This window comes from Entelurus aequoreus, linkage group LG04 (genome assembly GCF_033978785.1).
Source record: "Entelurus aequoreus isolate RoL-2023_Sb linkage group LG04, RoL_Eaeq_v1.1, whole genome shotgun sequence".
Taxonomy (NCBI): domain Eukaryota; kingdom Metazoa; phylum Chordata; class Actinopteri; order Syngnathiformes; family Syngnathidae; genus Entelurus; species Entelurus aequoreus.
The window spans coordinates 9,739,106-9,752,748 of record NC_084734.1 but is presented as its reverse complement, the minus strand read 5'-3'; the positions used below and the strand labels follow the sequence as shown (position 1 = coordinate 9,752,748).

The following is a 13,643-nucleotide window of genomic DNA, read 5'->3' as shown; positions in this document are numbered from 1 at the left end:
GGCAAAAAAGACTGAGAAAGTTGAGGAACGCTCATCAAACACTCCCACAGGTGAACAGGCTAATTGGGAACAGGTGGGTGCCATGATTGGGTATAAAAGCAGCGTCCATGAAATGCTCAGTCATACACAAACAAGGACGGGGCGAGGGTCACTACTTTGTCAACAAATGCCTGAGCAAATTGTTTAAGAACAACATTTCTCAACCAGGAATTTAGGGATTTCACCATCTACGCTCCGTAATATCATCAAAAGGTTCAGAGAATCTGGAGAAATCACTGCACGTAAGCCATGATATTACAGACCTTCGGTCCCTCAGGCGGTACTGCATCAAAAACCGACATCGGTGTGTAAAGGATATCACCACACGGGCTCAGGAACACTTCAGAAAACCACTGTCAGTAACTACAGTTGGTCGCTACATCTGTAAGTGCAAGTTAAAACTCTACCCTGCAAAGCCAAAGTCATTTATCAACAACACCCAGAAACGCCGCCGGCTTCGCTGGACCCGAGCTCATCTAAGATGGACTGATGCAAAGTGGAAAATTGTTCTGTGGTCTGACGAGTCCACATTTCACATTTTTTTTGGAAACTGTGGACGTCGTGTCCTCCGGACCAAAGAGGAAAAGAACCATCCGGATTGTTATAGGCGCAAAGTTGAAAAGCCAGCATGTGTGATGGTATGGGGGTGTATTAGTGCCCAAGACATGGGTAACTTACACATCTGGGAAGGCGCCATTAATGCTGAAAGGTACATACAGGTTTTGGAGCAACATATGTGGCCATCCAAGCAACGTTATCATGGACGCCCCTGCTTATTTCAGCAAGACAATGCCAAGTCAGCCCTTTGAGACACTTGTGATTTAGGGCTATGTAAATAAACATTGATTGATTGAAGTCACATGTTACAACAGCAAGGCTTCATGGTAAAAGAGTGCGGGTACTAGACTGGCCTGCCTGTAGTCCAGACCTGTCTCCCATTATGAGACCAATCTCGCATTATGAAGCCTGAAATACCACAACAACTTAAGCTGTACATCAAGCAAGAATGGGAAAGAATTCCACTTCAAAAACGTGTCTCCTCAGTTCCCAAACCTTTACTGAGTGTTGTTAAAAGGAAAGGCCATGTAACACAGTGGTAAAAATGCCTTTTTTGCAATGTGTTGCTGCCATTAAATTCTAAGTTAATGGTTATTTTCAAAAAAAAACAACTAGTTTCTCAGTGTGAACATTAAATATCTTGTCTTTGCAGTTTATTCAATTGACTTAAGTTGAAAAGGTTTTGCAAATCATTGTATATGTATATACTGTGTATATATATATATATATATATATATATATATATATATATATATATATATATATATATATATATATATATATATATATATATATATATATGCATATATATGTATGAAGACAGATACCTGCCAATGAACGGCCGATGAACCTAAATATAAAGCAGAGCCTCTGAAGAATGCTTTTGTTAAGAATGCTAGTCTAGATGACAGAAGACAGGCTCACTGACACTGTAAGCTAAGACATCTGAGACACAATCTTCCATCAAATTCTGGTCCAAGATTGTCATCAAGAAACTTGATACAACAAGAACAAGTGGCGCAGATGGCATCTCAGCCTTAGTCTTGAAGAGCTATGCTCCAGAGCCTTCCCCTATTCTTTCTAACATATAACATATAACATATGACATGTAACATATAACATATAACATGTAACATGTAACATGTAACATGTAACATATAACATATTGTGGTGACCCAAACCATATAATGAGAGACATTCACCTAAGAGGACACTGTAGCTTTAAGAGAAGAAGCGGAGCGGGAGTCGGGAACTTCCGCTTCCGGGTTGAGAGGTCGTTGTTGTTGTCGAATGTATGACATGCTAGGTTGGAGCTAGTAAACTTCCTCGACTACGCTCACGTCTCCTGTCTCGTTGTTTACAAACTCCACAATATAACATATAACTAGCAACACAGTACTGCCAGAAAGGAAAAGGGCTCAGGTTGTATCAGTGCCTAACGATTGGGACCCGTTTTCATTTTTTATTAAAAGAAAAATGATACAATTAATTAATTTTTCAAACTGAGACTCACTGACTTTGGCTCATTTTCCGTGAAGAACATATATCAGAATACATATTTAATGACCACACACCATACACCCCTCCTACACATTTCTATTACGTATAAGATGTCCGGGTCCACTGGACCCGGGGCTAATAGAAGAGTGGAAATTGATGTTCTGTACCACACACACACACACACACACACACACACACAAACACGCACACACACACACACAGCAGGCCTAGACAGGAGGAGGACAGAGTGTAGGTACACAGAACATCAGAGGGTCAAATGTGCGAGAAAATGAGAGCAGACAGTGTTGACAAACAATGTTGCAACCTTGTGTGGCGCTCTTCTGGACTGAGGCTTCATATGTTGTTTGGGGGTTACTGCTCCGAGCGCCCCCACCACCACGGTGTACCACGCTAGCCTTGACCTTCCACATCCGTTCCAGCTGCTCTTTCAACCCTTGGTACTTTCTCAAGTTTCTCGTGTTCCTTCTTCCTGAGGTTGGCGTCAGCTGGGATTGCCACATCTAACACCACCACCCTTTTCTGCTCTTTGTCCAACACCACTATGTTTCTGGTTGGTTGGCCAGAAGCTGTTTGTCAGTCTGGAAGCTGAAGTCCCACAGAACCTTGGCCCTGTTGTTCTCAGCCACCTCCTGTGGTATGGCCCATTGGGATTTGTATACTATCCCAGCCACTTGGTTGTGCCTCTCCATGATCCAGCTAGCATCTTACAGCCTGCGTCTTTGCATAGTCTATATCTTGGGTCTGATCTACTCTGGTAGATCCTGGCCTCTATGGCTCTTGTGCTTATGGCCCGTTCTTGTGCTGCCATGATTAGTGCCTCTGTGCTGTCTGCCAGTCCTGCATTTTCCAGCCACTGGTAGGATTTCTTGATATCAGCCACTTACTCTATCTGACGGTGGTACATGCCATGTAGGGACTTGTCCGTCCTGGTTGTCTGCTCCACCTCCTCCTCTGCACTCTCACCAGGGTTCTGCTGCCTGAGACATTCACTTAGCAGTTCATCTTTCGGGGCCATTTTTTCGATATATTCTCGAATTTTCGTTGTTTCATCGTGGACTGTGGCCTTGACGTTCACTAGCCCTCGGCCTCCCACTTTTCGCTTAGTGTATAGCCTCAGGGTGCTGGACGTGGGGTGGAACCCTCCGTGCATGGTAAGGAGCTTTCTTGTCTTGATATATGTGGCTTCTATCTCCTCCTTTGGCCAGTTTATGATACCAGCGGGTTATCTGATGACTGGTAGTGCGTACATGTTGATGCCGCAGACTTTTTTCTTACCATTCAGCTGAATTTTCAGGACCCGCCTTACTCTCTGGAGGTATATATAAATATATATATGTATGAAGACAGATAACGGCCAATGAACGGCCAATGAACCTAAAGACAAAGCAGAGCTTCTGAAAAATGCCTTTGTTAAGAATGCTAGTCTGGATGACAGAAGACAGGCTCCACTGACCCTGTAAGCTGAGGCATTTGAGACACAATCTTCCATCAAGTAACGGGCAATGAACGGCCAATGAACCTAAAGATAAAGCAGAGCTTCTGAAAAATGCCTTTGTTAAGAATGCTCGTCTGGATGACAGAAGACAGGCTCCACTGACACTGTAAGCTAAGGCATCTGAGACACAATCTTCCATCAAGTAACGGCCAATGAACCTAAAGATAAAGCAGAGCTTCTGAAAGATGCCTTTGTTAAGAATGCTAGTCTGGATGACAGAAGACAGGCTCCACTGACACTCTTGACACATCAAGAGTGTTACTAAAACGGCCTTCTTTCATCTCCGCAATATCGCTAAAATTCCTTTTTATTTTGTCCACTAGCGACGCTGAGATCATTATTCATGCGTTTGTTACGTCTCGTCTCCATTACTGTAACGTATTATTTTCGGGTCTCCCTATGTCTAGCATTAAAAGATTACAGTTGGTACAAAATGCGGCTGCTAGACTTTTGACAAGAACAAAAAAGTTTAATCATATTACGCCTTTACTGTATATACCTTATATACATATATACCTATATACATACACCTATACTGTATATACCTTATATACAAATATACCTATACTGGCTCACTTGCACTGGCTTCCTGTGCACTTAGATGTGACTTTAAGGTTTTACTACTTAGGTATAAAATACTGCACGGTCTAGCTCCATCCTATCTTGCTGATTGTATTGTACCGTATGTCCCGGCAATAATTCTGCATTCAAAGAAGTCCGGCTCATTAGTGATTCCCAGAGCCAAAAAAAAAGTCTGCGGGCTATAGAGCGTTTTCTATTGGGGCTCCAGTACTCTGGAATGTTCTACTGGTAACAGTTAGAGATGCTACCTCAGTAGAAGCATTTAAGTCCCATCTTAAAACTCATTTGTATACTCTAGCCCAGGGGCGTCACTAGCTTTTAAGGACAGGGGGGGGCTTAGCCCCCAGGAGATACACAGGATGCGAGCGAACGTAGCGCACAAGCACAAAACTTCACAAACGGCTAACAAATACTTATAAATTATTCATTGTTATTATTATTATTTCAGTCGGTTTATTTTCAATCTGTGTTCAGTACAATAACAAACATGGGTTTGCACAGTGGCATTTTGTTTACAGCATCAACAAGAAACAATTACCTGGTGGATGGAAGCATCAAAGAATGCCGTTTTTAAGGGTGGCAAATCGGTCTGTCACTCTGTTGTGACTCAGATGCTGAAGCTTATTCATTTTACATTTTATATTAAATGTCTTGGTTTTTCCTCCCTCTGAAAATCCTATCAAATGTTTAACAAGCCATCCTATAATAATACAACAGCTATTAATGTAACAATACAATAAAACAAATATATGTAATGATGTTTTTTTCATTATTTTAACAATAGGCTAATGTATATTACTTTATATAGATTCTACAAGAAACACAAAACTTAAAAACTAAATTATTTACAATTGCAGACACAAGGTTTCGTGCAGCTTCACTCATTGTAAAGGAAGACGGAAGTCCACGCAGGAGAAAAATTACTACAAAGATGGTGTCTGGGTTTTTCTATATATATATATATATATATATATATATATATATATATATATATATATATATATATATATATATATATATATATATATATATATATATAATGCTCTAGCCTTTAAATAGATCCCCATTTTAGACCAGTTGATCTGCCGTTTCTTTTCTGCTCTGCCCCCCTCTCCTTCGTGGAGGGGGGGCATTTACAGTAATACAACGTAAAAACCACAGATTTTGCAGTAAAACAGCGGTACTGTTTTCCCATTTACATTTACAGTATACATTGTAAAAAAAACGTGGTACATTTTTATGGTAAAATTTCGTCAGCTAAACTTTACTCTAAAATCGACATGTCTTTCTTACAGTGTACGTTAAAATATCTAATCATAAATAATTGTGTAATATAAAATGTATACATTATTCACTGTTACAAGTGGCCCTCAGAGGGCCGCCATAACTGCCATGTGGCCCCCAATGAAACCAGTTTGACACCCCTGCTCTAACTCATCTGCCTACCCCGGGGGTCCAACTGGAGCCCTGTGGCTCTTTGATGCCGCCCTAGTGGCTCCCTGGAGCTTTCTCAAAAATGTATGAAAATGGAAAAAGATGGGGGGGAGTGGGGGGAATATATTTTTCGTTTTAATATTGTTTTTTTATAAAAATAAATCAATAAATAGTGCTGCTAGGATCCTGATGAGAGTGCGGAAATACGACCACATCACACCAGTTCTCAAATCCCTTCACTGGCTTCCTGTTCCACTCAGGATTGAATACAAAGTCTCCCTACTAACTCACCAGTGCCTCCATGGAAATGCCCCCCTCTACATCAAAGAACTGCTCACCCCCAAATCCTCCACACGAGACAGGCTAACCTCCTCCAAACTCCGAGGACAAAGCTCCGAACTATGGGAGACCGGGCTTTCTGCTCCGCCGCTCCCGGTCTGTGGAACGCTCTCCCTGACCACCTGAGGGCACCACAGACTGTGGATGCTTTTAAAAAAGGCTTAAAAACCCTTCTTTTTTAAAAAAAAGCCTTTTTTTTTTTTTAGATATATGCATGCTAGTTCTAGCTATTAGACTGTTCTAGTTTTTATTTTATTTTAATTATTTTTTAATGCACTGTAGCGCTTTGAGGTTGTTTGCTCAACGTGAAGTGCTTTTACAAATAAAATCTACTATTATTATTATTATTATTCTGTAGGAAGACAAACGTGACACAAACCTTCCTAATTGATAGAAAGACCGCAATTTAATATGTTTGTGTTAATGCTTCACTGGTGAGAGTATTTGGCAAGCGTTTATTTGTCCTACTAGTTTCGGCGGTCCTTGAACTCGCCGTAGTTGTGTGGACTGTGACGCAACAGTTTGTTGACATGTATGACTTTGTCTGACGTTTTATGCCACTCATTCTTTGTCTCATTTTGTCCACATTATAACACTTATATAAGACTTTTAAATTCATTTTGATAGTAGGCTAATATCGACACTTACATCATGTGTTGCCTTCGTTATAACACTTCTATAAGGTTTTTAAAGTCATTTTGATAGTAGGCTAATATAGGTAATATAGACACTTACATCATATGTAAGTGTCTATATTGGTCTTGGTTGACAAGACTCTGCAGCATCGCGTGGACATCGGGGGCGGTACCTCTGGATTGGCAGACCGGGGTGGTGGTTCCTCTCTTTAAGAAGGGGAACCGGAGGGTGTGTTCTAACTATCGTGGGATCACACTCCTCAGCATTCCCGGTAAGGTCTATTCAGGTGTGCTGGAGAGGAGGCTACGCCGGATAATCGAACCTCGGATTCAGGAGGAACAGTGTGGTTTTCGTCCTGGTCGTGGAACTGTGGGCCAGCTCTATACTCTCGGCAGGGTCCTTGAGGGTGCATGGGAGTTTGCCCAACCAGTCTACATGTGTTTTGTGGACTTGGAGAAGGCATTCGACCGTGTCCCTCGGGAAGTCCTGTGGGGAGTGCTCAGAGAGTATGGGGTATCGGACTGTCTGATTGTGGCGGTCCGCTCCCTGTATGATCAGCGTCAGAGCTTGGTCCGCATTGCCGGCAGTAAGTCGGACACGTTTCCAGTGAGGGTTGGACTCCGCCAAGGCTGCCCTTTGTCACCCATTCTGTTCATAACTTTTATGGACAGAATTTCTAGGCGCAGTCAAGGCGTTGAGGGGATCCGGTTTGGTGGCTGCAGGATTAGGTCTCTGCTTTTTGCAGATGATGTGGTCCTGATGGCTTCATCTGGCCAGGATCTTCAGCTTTCACTGGATCGGTTCGCAGCAGAGTGTGAAGCGACTGGGATGAGAATCAGCACCTCTAAGTCCGAGTCCATGGTTCTCGCCTGGAAAAGGGTGGAGTGCCATCTCCGGGTTGGGGAGGAGATCTTGCCCCAAGTGGAGGTGTTCAAGTTTTGGGAGAGGGGGGGGGGGGGGGGGGGGGGGGGGGGGGGGGGGGGGGGGGGGGGGGGGGGGGGGGGGGGGGGGGGGGGGGGGGGGGGGGGGGGGGGGGGGGGGGTAATGCAGACGCTGTATCGATCTGTTGTGGTGAAGAAGGAGCTGAGCCGCAAGGCAAAGCTCTCAATCTACCGGTCGATCTACGTTCCCAGCCTCACCTATGGTCATGAGCTTTGGGTTATGACCGATCACGGGTACAAGCGGCCGAAATGAGTTTCCTCCGCCGGGTGGCGGGTCTCTCCCTTAGAGATAGGGTGAGAAGCTCTGTCATCCGGGGGGAGCTCAAAGTAAAGCCGCTGCTCCTCCACATGGAGAGGAGCCAGATGAGGTGGTTCGGGCATCTGGTCAGGATGCCACCCGAACGCCTCCCTAGGGAGGTGTTTAGGGCACGTCCGACCGGTAAGAGGCCACGGGGAAGACCCAGGACACGTTGGGAAGACTATGTCTCCCGGCTGGCCTGGGAACGCCTCGGGATCCCCCGGGAAGAGCTGGACCAAGTGGCTGGGGAGAGGGAAGTCTGGGCTTCCCTGCTTAGGCTGCTGCCCCCGCGACCCGACCTCGGATAAGCGGAGGAAGATGGATGGATGGATGGACATCATATGTTGCCTTCATTATAACACTTATATAAGACTTTTAAAGTCATTTTGATAGTAGGCTAATATAGCTAATACAGACACTTACATCATGTGTTGCCTTCATTATAACACTTCTATAAGGTTTTTAAAGTCATTTTGATAGTAGGCTAATATAGACACTTACATCACGTGTTGCCTTCATTATAAAACGTATATAAGACTTTTAAAGTCATTTTGATAATAGGCTAATATAGCTAATATAGACACTTACATCATGTGTTGCCTTCATTATAAGACTTATGTAAGACTTTTAAAGTCAGTTTGATAGTAGGCTATTATAGCTAATATAGACACTTACATCACGCGTTGCCTTCATTATAACACTAATATAAGACTTTTAAAGTCATTTTGATAGTAGGTTAATATAGACACTTACATCACGTGTTGCCTTCATTATAACACTTATATAAGACTTTTAAAGTCATTTTGATAGTAGGCTAATATAGCTAATATAGACACTTACATCATGTGTTGCCTTCATTATAAGACTTATGTAAGACTTTTAAAGTCAGTTTGATAGTAGGCTATTATAGCTAATATAGACACTTACATCCCGCATTGCCTTCATTATAACACTAATATAAGACTTTTAAAGTCATTTTGATAGTAGGCTAATATAGACACTTACATCACACGTTGCCTTCATTATAACACTAATATAAGACTTTTAAAGTCATTTTGATAGTGGGCTAATATAGACACATCACGTGTTGCCTTCATTATAACACTAATATAAGACTTTTAAAGTCATTTTGATAGTAGGCTAATATAGACACTTACATCACATGTTGCCTTCATTATAACACTAATATAAGACTTTTAAAGTCATTTTGATAGTAGGCTAATATAGACACTTACATCACGTGTTGCCTTCATTATGAAACATATATAAGACTTTTAAAGTCATTTTTATAGTAGGCTAATATAGCTAATATAGACACATCATGTGTTGCCTTCATTATAACACTTATATAAGACTTTTAATATTTTTGTGGCTCCAGACAGATGTGTTTTTTTGTATTTCTGGTTCAATATGGCTCCTTCAACATTTCGGGTTGTCGACCCCTGGCCCACCCTGACCACACGTCCCCGGCTAAGCGATGATCAAGGTGCACTTACATTGCATAGACTCCAGCCACTGTTGTTCCAAAGCGATCGAAGATGAACCCGTTGAAGAGAGAGACAAAATTGGCCAGGAAGGACGCAATGGTGAAGACCAGCGAGAACTGTTCATCCTGTCCCCCTGCAGTCTGACACACACACAAACACATTGGGGTAGACACGGGTGTGTCTCGTTCACATTTGTTTTCAAACATACCTAAGACCTGCGAGCCGTTTATTCCTGTGGCGTTGACACAGAAAGAGCTGAAGAAGCCCTGCGTCTTCAAGATGAAAACTAGTGAGGCCCAGCCAAAGAGGATCCCTGCAAAACACAAACACTCCACCATGCCCGTCAACATGGAGAGGCCTCTTCGCACCCCCAAACATGTTGGCCAATTCAACATTGTCCCAGTTTGTGTAACCCTCTACCGCACACACACACACCAGTTGATCTGCCAAAAAAGAAGAGTAATATAAGCAATTGATTTTCTATCTAACACATAAATTAAACTACCAAGGTCTTTCCTACTTACGCAAATATCGCCGGATCCTCTCAGGTCTCTGCGCTACTGTATCGCACTCCCTTTCTTTATAGGGCAGTCCCTCGAAACGAAACATTGGTAAGAATGCTCGCTGTAGAACGTGTGAAACCATGCGTAGTACACCACACAACTGTATCAGATCAGATTGACGACAGGACATCGTTAACGCCATGATTGTCGAAGACTTAAGTCACAACATTTGGGACTGACCTCTATCCCTCTCAACACTTGCAGGTTTATCCACTAAAAGATCTGCGTGTTTTAAAAACGCAGCACGTGCAAATCTGAGCTGCAGAACCCCAAAAGCAGTGAAGTTGTCACGTTGTGTAAATGGTCAATAAAAAGAGAATACAATGATTTGCGAATCCTTTTCAACTTATATTCAATTGAATAGACTGCAGGGATAAGATTGAACCGTAAAATGGTGTTATATTTTGCAAATGTTAGCTCCTTTGGAATTTGATGCCTGTAACATGTTTCACAAAAGCTGGCACGAGTGGCAAAAAAGCCTGAGAAGGTTGAGGAACGCTCATCAAACACTCCCACAGGTGAACAGGCTAATTGGGAACAGGTGGGTGCCATGATTGGGTATAAAAGCAGATTCCATGAAATGCTCAGTCATTCCCAAACGAGGACGGGGCGAGGGTCACCACTATGTCAACAAATGCCTGAGCAAATTGTTCAAGAACAGCATTTCTCAACCAGCTATTGCAAGGAATGTAGGAATTTTAGAATCTTTTGTCTGTCACGGCCAGAATCAATCATCTGACGAGGGCACCGCGAGCCACACCCACATGCGCTCTCTCTCCGCTGACAGCGCGCTCAGACACGCCCCTGCTCGCGCTGAGAGCAGCACGCCCACGTAGCTACAAGCCTGCAGACGATTGGCAATCCACACACCTGGAATTGATGAGCTGCTTAAAGGACCAGTGGACCCAGGGATCCTTGCGGGAACTTACTTCTCATATGGTGAACCGTAAGCGACTAGCTTGATTCTCTCTTAGTTTCCTCTCCGTGGCTTGATTTGTCCCTTGTCTTCTCCCGTGTTTCAGCAGTGTTTTCCTTCCATTGCCCCGGATCACCTGCCTGCCCCATGGTCTGCCTCGTTCCTTCACTCATCAACACTTGGTAAAACACACTTCAGCTAACTACCCACAGAGCTTCACACACACAAACACTCTTGGGTTTGACACACTCCATTTCTTAGGTTAGCTTATTTGTTAGTATTGTTTTGCATTATTATATATATATATATATTGATTATATATATAATAAATTATTGTACATACTGCCCTCTGGTGTCTGTTGCCGTCACCTCCCCTTTAGTAAACATAACATTTTCGTTTAAAAAAAATCATATGTTTATAAGCTCAGTAAATATGTCCCTGGACACATGAGGACTTTAAATATGACTAATGTATGATCCTGTAACTACTTGGTATGGGATCAATACCGAAATGTTTGGTATCATCCAAAACTAATGTAAAGTATCAAAGAAGAAAAGAATAAGTGATTATTACATTTTAACAGAACATGTTGAAACAGAAAATAAGCAGATATTAACAGTAAATGAACAAGTAGATTAATAATCAATTTTTACAGTTTGTCCTTTATAATGTGTACAAAATAATAGGTGTATAAATGACACAATATGTTACTGCATACGTCAGTAACATACGTTGTTTGTTTACTTACTACTAAAAGACAAGTTGTCTAGTATGTTCACTATTTTATTTAAGGACTGAATTGCAATAATAAACATATGTTTCATGTACTCTAAGATTTTTTGTTCAAATAAAGCTAATAATGACATTTTTAGTGGTCCCCTTTATTTACAAATGTATTGAAAAGTATCGAAATACATTTTGGTACCGGTACCTGTACCAAAATATTGGTATTGGGACAACCCTAGTTTGCGGTTTGTAGACATTTAAAAATCATTTAAGCTTTCACAAACTGTTTTTCATTTTGTTCCCTTGTAGAAAATTAACTTAACTCTGGACTTATATGTGATTATGGCAGTGGTTCTCAAACTTTTTTTGTCATCCCCCACTTTGGACAAGGGGGAGTTTTCAAGCCCCACCCGCCCCCATCGCCCCAACAGAACGCTAATGTTAAGCTTAACATTTTCAAATGTATTGAACATCAAGTAACATCAAGTTGTATACATTCAAACTCAATAACATAAAATAACATCAAGTTCAATAATAAATAAAATAACTTACATCAAGTTCAATAATAAATAAAACAAAAGTGCTATAACTTGCATCAAGTTCAATAATAAATCAAATAAAAGTGTTATAACTTGCATCAAGTTCAATAATAAATAAAATAACTGTGCAGCTGTGGTATCACTTGCATCAAGTTCAATAATAAATAAAATAAAAGTGCTATAACGTGCATCAAGTTCAATAATAAATCAAAAAAAGTGTTATAACTTGCATTAAGTTCAATAATAAATCAAATAAAAGTGTTATAACTTGCATCAAGTTCAATAATAAATCAAATAAGTGTTATAACTTGCATCAACTTCAATAATAAATCAAATAACTTGCATCAAGTTCAATAATAAATCAAATACAAGTGTTATAACTTGCATCAAGTTCAATAATAAATCAAATAAAAGTGTTATAACTTGCATCAAGTTCAATAATAAATCAAATAACTTGCATCAAGTTCAATAATAAATCAAATAAAAGTGTTATAACTTGCATCAAGTTCAATAATAAAGCAAATAAAAGTGTAATAACTTGCATCAAGTTCAATAATAAATCAAATAAAAGTGTTATAACTTGCATCAAGTTCAATAATAAAGCAAATAAAAGTGTTATAACTTGCATCAAGTTCAATAATAAATCAAATAACTTGCATCAAGTTCAATAATAAATCAAATACAAGTGTTATAACTTGCATCAAGTTCAATAATAAATCAAATAAAAGTGTTATAACTTGCATCAAGTTCAATAATAAATCAAATAAAAGGTTATAACTTGCATCAAGTTCAATAATAAATCAAATAAAAGTGTTATAACTTGCATCAAGTTCAATAATAAATCAAATAAAAGGTTATAACTTGCATCAAGTTCAATAATAAATCAAATAAAAGTGTTATAACTTGCATCAAGTTAAATAATAAATCAAATAACTTGCATCAAGTTAAATAATAAATCAAATAACTTGCATCAAGTTCAATAATAAATCAAATAAAAGTGCCACTTTGCAATCTTTGCACAAAAAAAAGGAGGAGCTATGCATTTGGCGAGACAGGGCAAGTGAACATGAGTTTTACAGTACTCCAGCATTAGTGGCTGCAATGAGCCTGTTTTGCACTGCACAGCTTTTCAAATGGGGGTTGCAGGCTTGACACTGCCACTCTTAAAGGCCTACTGAAAGCCACTACTACCGACCACGCAGTCTGATAGTTTATATATCAATGATGAAATCTTAACATTGCAACACATGCCAATACGGCCGGGTTAACTTATAAAGTGCAATTTTAAATTTCCCGCTAAACTTCCGGTTGAAAACGCCTTTGGATGATGACGTATGCGCGTGACGTAGCCAGTGAAACAGAAGTATCGGTACCCCATTGAAAACAATACAAAATAGCTCTGTTTTCATCTCATAATTCCACAGTATTCTGGACATCTGTGTTGGTGAATCTTTTGCAATTTGTTTAATGAACAATGAAGACTGCAAAGAAGAAAGTTGTAGGTGGGATCGGTGTATTAGCGGCTGGCTGTAGCAACACAACCAGGAGGACTTACTTGGATAGCAGAC

At 40.7% G+C, this 13,643-nt stretch overlaps 1 pseudogene; it reads right to left on the bottom strand.

The window, feature by feature from the left end:
* LOC133648150 (equilibrative nucleobase transporter 1-like) overlaps window positions 1–9,668 on the bottom strand; it is a 65,354-nt pseudogene extending 55,686 nt beyond the window's left edge.
* Between the last annotated feature and the right edge of the window lie 3,975 nt (window positions 9,669–13,643).